The 8,761-nt window shown below is 38.8% G+C and overlaps 1 long non-coding RNA gene across 1 annotated transcript in view; it reads left to right on the top strand.

Annotated features, from left to right (window-relative positions):
- LOC123569138 (uncharacterized) overlaps window positions 1-6,808 on the top strand; it is a 581,101-nt gene extending 574,293 nt beyond the window's left edge. Inside the window, exon 4 of the long non-coding RNA XR_006692686.2 lies at window positions 6,685-6,808. This is a non-coding gene — a long non-coding RNA (uncharacterized lncRNA). The remainder of the gene's footprint in view (window positions 1-6,684) is intronic.
- The last annotated feature ends 1,953 nt before the right edge of the window (window positions 6,809-8,761 follow it).

Below are 8,761 nucleotides of genomic sequence, written 5' to 3' on the forward strand. Positions count from 1 at the left end.
GTCTCCCAAAGTGCTGGGATTACAAGCTTGAGCTGCCGCACCTGGCCAGCACTTTTTAACTTAAAGAACTTTCATCCGTCTCTCCCAGAAACATTTTAGTCCCCTGATATTTCTGACAGCCCTGTGTTTTCTATTTTTCACAATTGTGCTTCTAAGGTTTGTTCTGTGAGGGAGACGTGTGAGGGGAGAAGAAAAGGCACACACACAATACCTTTAAAGGTAAACAAGCTTTATCCCACATAAATGGCAATGCAGATATGATAAGCAAATTAATATAATAAATTGATATAATAAGCAAATGATACAATAAGCAATTTGATATAATAAGCAAATTGATATATTAAGCAAATTGCAATGGGAAGGGGAGAAGGGAAAAGGGATTTATATTCACCAGACTATGGAGTATCCACCACCAGACTGGGAAGAAACAGCCTGGGCTCCAGAGTGGGCCACTCCTCCATGCATAGATGAGGAGAGGTCTCATGAAGCTTTGGTGCAGTCTGGGACCCTAGCTCTTTTTGTAACAAGTTGTATGGCATGAGGCCCAGTCACGAGGGCCCTGTGCAACTGCGATCAAGGAACAACTTGTCTTTGGGATTGTCTGTTGTTTTTCAATAACTAACATATAGGAATAGATTGAAATGGAGATTTCTCCAAAACAGCACTGGATGAACACTTCAAGGGGCTCACATAACCTGTTCCAGGACTTGGTGACCATTTTTTGTGTCCATGTTCAATTGAGTTCAAATTTAATATTTAACTTTTCCTCCACAAAGTTCTGTTTATTAAATATGGAAGCTTCACGGGACTTTATTCTCAGTCCTTTTCTTTCATCTCTATCTCTTTTTCCTGGGACAACTCATTTCCTTTCAGAATATGAATCACCATCATATTCCCTCATCTATTTCTGTGATTCACATGGTTTCTAGTACATTTATGTACAATTCTCCAAACTTTCTACCTTGACATCCCATGGCAATTTCAAAAGAACATATTTGAAATCTGCATATTCCTCTGCAGCTCTGCTAAACCTCCACTCATCTCATTGCTCAATATATGAAGACATTAGTTTCCTTGGCTCCTTTCAAATTTCACTCACTCAGCAATGTTAAGCTCTGTTTGTTCCTACTTCCTAAAAACGAATTCTCAATGTATCCACTGTTTCCCATCCTCAGTGCCATCCCCCAAGTCCCAACTTCAATCATTTCTTTCCTAAACTGCACGAAGAGACTTCTAACTGTTATCTGCACATCTATTTACTTCCCAGTCATCACAAATGGTCTCCATAATAATGCAAAAATTATCTTCTTCTTCTTAACTTTTTCATGGCACCAGTTCTTTAGAAAACTATCATTTTATTTTATTTTATTTTATTTTATTTTATTTTTGAGATGGAGTCTCACTCTTGTTGCCCAGGCTGGAGTGCAGTGGTGCAATCTCGGCTCACCAAAACCTCCGCCTCCCGGGATCAAGTGATTCTCCTGCCTCAGTCTCCTGAGTAGCTGGGATTACAGGCATGTGCCACCACGCCTGACTAATTTTGTAATTTTAGTAGAGACAAGGTTTCTCCACGTTGGTCAGGCTGATCTCGAACTCCCGACCTCAGGTGATCCACCTGCCTTGGCCTCCCAAAGTGCTGGGATTACAGGTGTGAGCCACCGTACCTGGCCAAAACTATCTTTTAAAGTTGTAAAATGATGTCATAATTCCCCTAATACAAATAGATTGATAACTTCTCATCACCTTAAAAAACTTCTAAAATCTTTAAAATAGATTATATACTGTGTATGGGACAGATTTTATCTCCCTCTCCAGGCTTATCTCCTAGTATTCTACATATTGCTTTCTCCATCTCAGCTCTCTCAGGCTTCTTTCAGGTTCTTGAACATACGAGACTCTCTCAATGTCGTAGGCTTTCACACATGCAGGCTTTCTCACTCCTGGCTAAATGCTTATCCACTGTATTTTTTTTTTTTTGATGGAGTTTCACTGTGCTGCCCAGGCTGGAGTACAGTGGCGCGATCTCGGCTCACTGCAACCTGTGCCTCCTGGGTTCAGGTGATTCTCCTGGCTCAGCCTCATGAGTATCTGGGATTACAGGTGCCCACCACCATACCTGGCTAATTTTTGTACTTTCAGTAGAGACAGGGTTTCACCATTCATTCCAAAAAATTCAATTCAATTATTGATTTGCTTATCCATGAAAAAAATTGTTGCCTATTTGTTATGTGTAAGGCACTGTAATAGATGCTTGGAAAACAAGGCTGAGCAAAGAAAACAAAGGGTATTTTTTGATGCTTAAGCACAGAGTAGCACAACTGTATTCTTGAAATGTTATACATATTTTTTCCACAGTAGCTATATGCTTAACATCATTTTAATTTTTTCTTTATTGTCTGTCTTTTCCATTAATGGTGAGTTCCATGGAGGCATAGATAAATTATTTACTGTATATTTAGCTAATCTTTTTTGATCAACTAGTACTAATACTAAAGGAAAGTCCCCAGGATAATATCTAAACTACTTGCTGATGTGTATAAAGCCACTAATGCCCTGACTATAATTTCTCACTTCTCTACCAAGTACTATCTACATTTTAGCCATGACAAATTACGATTAGCTTTTTTTTGAGCTGGAGTCTCACTCTGTTGAGAGATAGGACTAGCTGGATTTCCTAAGCCGACTTAGAATCCCTAAGCCTAGCTGGGAAGGTAACCGCTTCCACCTTTAAACATGAGGCTTGCAACTTAGCTCACACCCGACCAATCCAGTAGTAAAGAGAGCTCACTAAAATGCTGATTAGGCAAAAATAGGAGGTAAAGAAATAGCCAATCACCTATGCCTGAGAGCACAGCGGGAGGGGCAATGATCTGGATATAAACCTAGGCATTGGAGCCGACAGCGGCTTCCCTCTTGGGTCAGCTCCCTTTGTATGGGAGCTCTGTTTTCACTCCATTAAATCTTGCAACTGCACACTTTTCTGGTCTGTGTTTGTTATGGCTGGAGTTGAGCTTTCACTTGCTGTCCACCACTGCTGTTCACCGCCGTCACAGACCCGCTGCTGACTTCTACCGCTCCGGATCTGGCACGGTGTCCGCTGTGCTCCTGATCCAGCGACCTGCCCATTGCTGCTCCGGATCGGGCTAAAGGCTTGTCATTGTTCCTGCACTGCTAAGTGCCAGGGTTTGTCCTAATGGAGCTGAAAACTAGTCGCTGGGTTCTGCAGTTCTCTTCCCTGACCCACAGCTTCTAATGGAGCTATAACACTCACCGCATGGCCAAAGATTCCATTACTTGGAATCCCTGAGGCCAAGAACCCCAGGTCAGAGAGTAAGAGGCTTGCCACCACCTTGGCAGCGGCCCACCACCATCTTGGAAGCTGCCACCACCATCTTGGGAGCTCTGGGAGCAAGGACCCCCTGGTAACACTGTCACCCAGGCTGGAGTGCAGTGGCATGGTGTCGGCTCACTGCAACCTCTGCCTCCTCGGTTCAAGCGATTCTCCTGCCTCAGCCTCCCAAGGAGCTGGGATTACAGGCGTGCACCACCATACCCAGCTAATTTTTGTATTTTTAGTAGAGACAGGGTTTCACCATGTTGGCCAGGCTGGTCTCAAACTCCTGACCTCAAGTGATCCGCCTGCCTCAGCCTCCCAAATTGCTGGGATTACAGATTGTGAGCCACTGGCGCACGGCCAATTTCCTCTATCTTGAACGGCCCTTTCTGAGTTACTTGCATGGTATTTTTTTTTTTTTTTTTTTTGTCACATGGAGTCTCGCCCTGTTGCCCAGACTGGAGTGCAATGGCGCGATCTCAGCTCACTGCAACCTCTGCCTCCCGGGTTCAAGCGATTCTTCTGCCTCAGCCTCCTTAGTAGCTAGGATTATAGGCGCGCATTACCACACCTGGATAATTTTTTATATCTTTAGGAGAGACGGTGTTTCACTGTGTTGGCCAGGCTGGTCTCGAACTACTGACCTCGTGATCTGCCTGCCTCAGCCTCCCGATGTGCTGGGATTACCGGCGTGAGCCACTGTACCTGGCCTTGCATGTTAAATTTTTACTTTCAGTCTCAATTTTGTGAATAAATTCATAAAGCAATCCATGAATTGCGAATCTAAGTTGTTTGAGGAGCCACGAACGTAGATGTTAATTCTGGACATTTGACTATAAGAGGACAAGATAAAAGCAATCTCTTTATATTTGCATCATATCCTGGTACATGGTTGACAACTCTGGAAAAATGGGAGGTTTCTTCCAGTAGATGAAGAAGATGTCAAAGATGGTGCTTGATAGTACCAAAGGAGAAGGAAAAGATGGTTCCTTTTCTTGAAGAATCCACACTGTAGTGGAAGAGACAGAGTGGTTAATATGTATAATTATGGTCATGCTTAAAAAATTGATATATGTTAGAGGAAATGTAAGAAAAATAACTGAGGGCCAGGCGTGGTGACTCACGCCTGTAATCCCAGCACTTTGGGAGGCCGAGGTGGGTGGATCAGTTGAGGTCAGGAGTTCAAGACCAACCTGGCCAACATGGTGAAACCCTGTCTCTACTGAAAGTACAAAAATTAGCCGGGTGTGGTGGTGGGTACCTGTAATCCCAGCTATTTGGGAGGCTGAGGCAGGAGAATCACTTGAACCCAGAAGGCATAGGTTGAGTGAGCCGAGATCGCACCGCTGTACCCGCTGTACTCCAGCCTTGGCAGTAGAGTGAAACTCCATCCAAAAAAAAAAGAAAAGAAAAAAAAGAAATGGAACATAAATTTTTCTGGATTATTAAATAAGGTTTCATTAAATAAAGTGACTTCGTTAGATAAAGAAGATGAATGTGATAGTGGTAGAAATTGAGGAATAGGGATAAGAAGAAAAAAGCCCTCAATAGTGACTTTTAGTTGAGAAAAGAATAACTGTAGAAAAAAAATCACTCCACTGTGCATCCATCTTTCTGGGGTCTGAAGTGTATATAGTTAGGAAGCCCATCTTTCAGAAAATAAACCTAAAGTTACAAACACAAAAGTAGTACAAGTCAAATATAGAATGAGAAAAGAAATTACACACTTACAAAACATTCAAAATGTCACAAGGTAACAGCATTTTCAGTAATGTTTCTTATTCATCAAGGCATAATTTACATAAAATATACAAATATTAGTAGAGTTTCATGAGTAATCAGCTATCTAATCAAGATATAGAACATTTCTATTAGTGCAGAGAATATCTTTATGCTCCTTTCCAGTTAATCTTCACTCCCATAGGCAATCACTGTTCTGATTTCAATAATCATAGAAGGCTGGGCGTGGTGGCTCACACTCACACATATAATCCCAGAACTTTGAGAGGCCAAGGTGGGAGGATTGCTTGAACCTAGGAGTTCGAGATCAACCTGGGCAACATAAGGAGACCCTGTCTCTATAAAAGCAAAAAAATTTACAGTATAGACTGGGTGTGGTGGCTTACACCTGTAATCCCAGTACTTTGGGAGGTCAAGGCAGGAGGATTTCTTGAGGCCATGAGTTTGAGTCCAGCCTAGACAATATAGGAAGACTTCGTCTCTACAGGCATGGTGGTATGTGCCTGTAGTTCCAGCTACTTGAGAGGCTGAGGTGGGAAGATGGTTTAAGCCCTGAAGATTGAGTCTGCAGTGAGCTGTGATCAGGCCATTGCACTCCAGCCTGGGTAACAGAGTGAGAAAGTAAGATCCTGTCTCAAAAAGAAAAAGAAAAAAAAAAAAAAGATTACTTTTGCTTCATCTTAACCTTTCAATAAAATAATCATTCAGTGTGTACTTTTTATGTAAATGTATATACACATGTATGCATATGTTAATGTATGGCTGTTGCTCAATGTACTAATTTGGAGATTCATTGATGTTATTATATGTATCAGTAGTTTGTTTCTAAAGCTATGTTGTATTCCACTATAATAATGGGCCATAGATTTGTTATCCTGTTATGGAATATTTTGATGTTTAGTTTGGGGTATCATGAGTTAAGCGGCTAAGAACATTCATACAAGTCTTTCTGTGGACATAAGTTTTCATTTTTTATTCAACGTGAGTAAAGATCTAAGAGAGACACCAATGGGTCATGGGTTTAATTTTACAAAAATTTGTCAAACTGGTTTCCAAAATATTCATGCCATTTTACATTCCCAACAGAAATTTAGGAGTTTCAGGTTTTCCAAATGCTCTTTTTTTTGGATGTAAAGTACTATTTAATTTTGCTTCTAATTTGCATTTCCCTTATATCTATTGATGTGGTTAATGAGTGAGTAAAAAGATGTTCAACATTAATAGGTATCAGAAAAATGTAGAAATTTTAATTTTCAAAAAACTCCAATTGATAATTTTTCCATTATTTTTGCTTTTTGTTCTGTTAATTCTTTTCCCACACTAAGATTGGTTCTTCATTCTCCCATTGAGGCAATATTTAGATTGTTTCCATATTTAGGGTATTATAAGTAAAATTGCTACAAACATAAGTATATAGTTGGGTATATTTTCACATATTTCTCCATTCACATACAAGTATTTGATATTATATAATTCTTCATTTACTATGGGTAAATTCCTAAAAAAAAAAAAAAACTATGCATTACTAACTACTTCTTTGTAAAGTATACATTCATATCTCCTTCTATTTTTATTTATTTATTTACTTAATTATGTATTTATTTGTTTAGAGAGACAGGGTCTTGCTCTGTCACCAAGCCAGATCCAGTGCTGGGATTGTAGCTTGTTGCAGCCTCCACCTCCTGGGCTCATGGAATCCTTTTGCCTCAGCATCCCTAGCAGCTGGAACTACAGGTACATGCCACCTTGCCCAACTAATTTAAAAAACATTTTGTAGAGACAGGGTCTCCTTTGTTGCCCAGGCTGGTCTTGAACTCCTGACCTCAAGTGATCCTTCTGCCCCAGACTCACAAAGCACTGAGGTTACAGGTGTGAGCCACCACACCTGGCCCATATTTCCTTTTAAATTGATTTCTATAAGTTCTTTATATATTATGGATTCAAGTCCTTTAGAGATTCATGTATTGAGAATATTTTTCTGAGTCTATGACTTGCATTTTTATTTTCTTGGTGTTTTTAATGAGCAAAGCATTTAATTTTGGTGAAGATAATTTTCCATTTATTATTCTGTGTTATCTTCTCTGTCAATAAATTTTTTTCTATAAGATTAAGATATTTTTCTATGTCATATCAAAAGGACATGCACATTTGGATTTTATGTGTATGTCTTTAATCTGTCCCAGATATTTGTGTATGGTGTAACAGGCTTGTACACATAATTTGTTTTCCCCATATGGATATACAATAGTTCAAGCAGCATTTGTTGAAAATAATTTTCTATTACCTAACAGATGGAGCATTTGACAAAAGTCAATTTTCTGTATATGTGAAGTTTGTTTCTGAACTCTTTGTTTTGTCTTATTGATCTATATGTCTATAAGCCAGTACAACGTTGATTTACTTACAGTAGCCATGTAGTAAGTTTTTTTTTTTTTTTCATTTTTAGTAAACGACTTTAAATTTATTTAACAAAATAGGCAACTTTTAGAAAAATTTACAGGTAATTCTAAAAAAAAAATTCTATGTTGAAATAAAAAGTTTTTATTAGAAAATATATGGGAAAGAAACTGATTAAAATATATAAATATGCATATTCTGTTCATATATTTTTAATGCTCAAATAACTAATAGAAAGTTCTTGTCTACTTATTTTGCACAGATAAAGTATTTTTTAAAATAATTTTATTACTTTTAATTTAATCATTTTATATTGAGAAATGGCCAAACTTTCATCCACCCAGAGTGCATGTACCACTTTTATCCCCATAGGTAACGTATGAGTAGTCTATCTTCTCAACATGCTTTCCAGCATTTAGTGTTTTCACTACTTTTTTTTAGCCAGGTAAGTGTGTGATGATATCTCACTGTGGTTTAAATTTGCCTTTCCCCAATAGTTAATGGTATTGAATATCTTTTCATGTGCTTATTTGCATCTAAATGTCCTTTTCAATGAAATGTCTGCACATATCATTCACTCATTTTCTAATCGGATTCTTTGGTTTTCTTATTGAGGTTTTAGAGTTCTTTATATTATGATACTAGTCCTTTGTCGTATATGTAGTTTGCAAATTTTTCTTTCGGTCTGTAGCTTGGCTTTTCATCTCCTTCACTGGTCTTTATAAGAACAGTTTTTTTTATTTTGATGAGGTCAAATTTATCATTTCTTTTATGCACATTCCATTTGGTGTCAAGTTTAAGAGCTTTATTTGGACTTAGATCTTAAATACATTTTCTATTTATTTTCTAAAATGTTTAGAGATTTACATTTAAGTTTATGGTAAATTTCGAGTTAACGTCTGAGATTTAGATCAAGATTCTTCCTTTTTTTGTCCATGGACTTCCAATTGCTCTGTTTGTCAAAAATGGCTCTCCATTAGATTGCTTTGGTCACTTTAAAAACTCAACTGGGACTGTTTGAGTGGGGTCCTCTGCTAGGTCCCACTAATAGCTCGAGAAGGGGAAGTGAAGGGAAGTTAATTATTCATTAGCTGTACCTCACACTGTCTCATTAACTCCTTTCTGCTAAGTGAGGATAGAGGCTCAGCTCTACCAACATGGAGGAAACAGGACACTGTTTGCTTCTGCTGTGCTGGAGACAGATCAGCTCCAGATCGACACCAACCAAGTGGAGGAAATGAGAGTGCCACTTCCTGTTTTCATGGAGTGGGGCTTGTGGCAGAATATCTG

The sequence above is a fragment of the Macaca fascicularis genome, chromosome 15, assembly GCF_037993035.2.
Source record: "Macaca fascicularis isolate 582-1 chromosome 15, T2T-MFA8v1.1".
Lineage (NCBI taxonomy): Eukaryota > Metazoa > Chordata > Mammalia > Primates > Cercopithecidae > Macaca > Macaca fascicularis.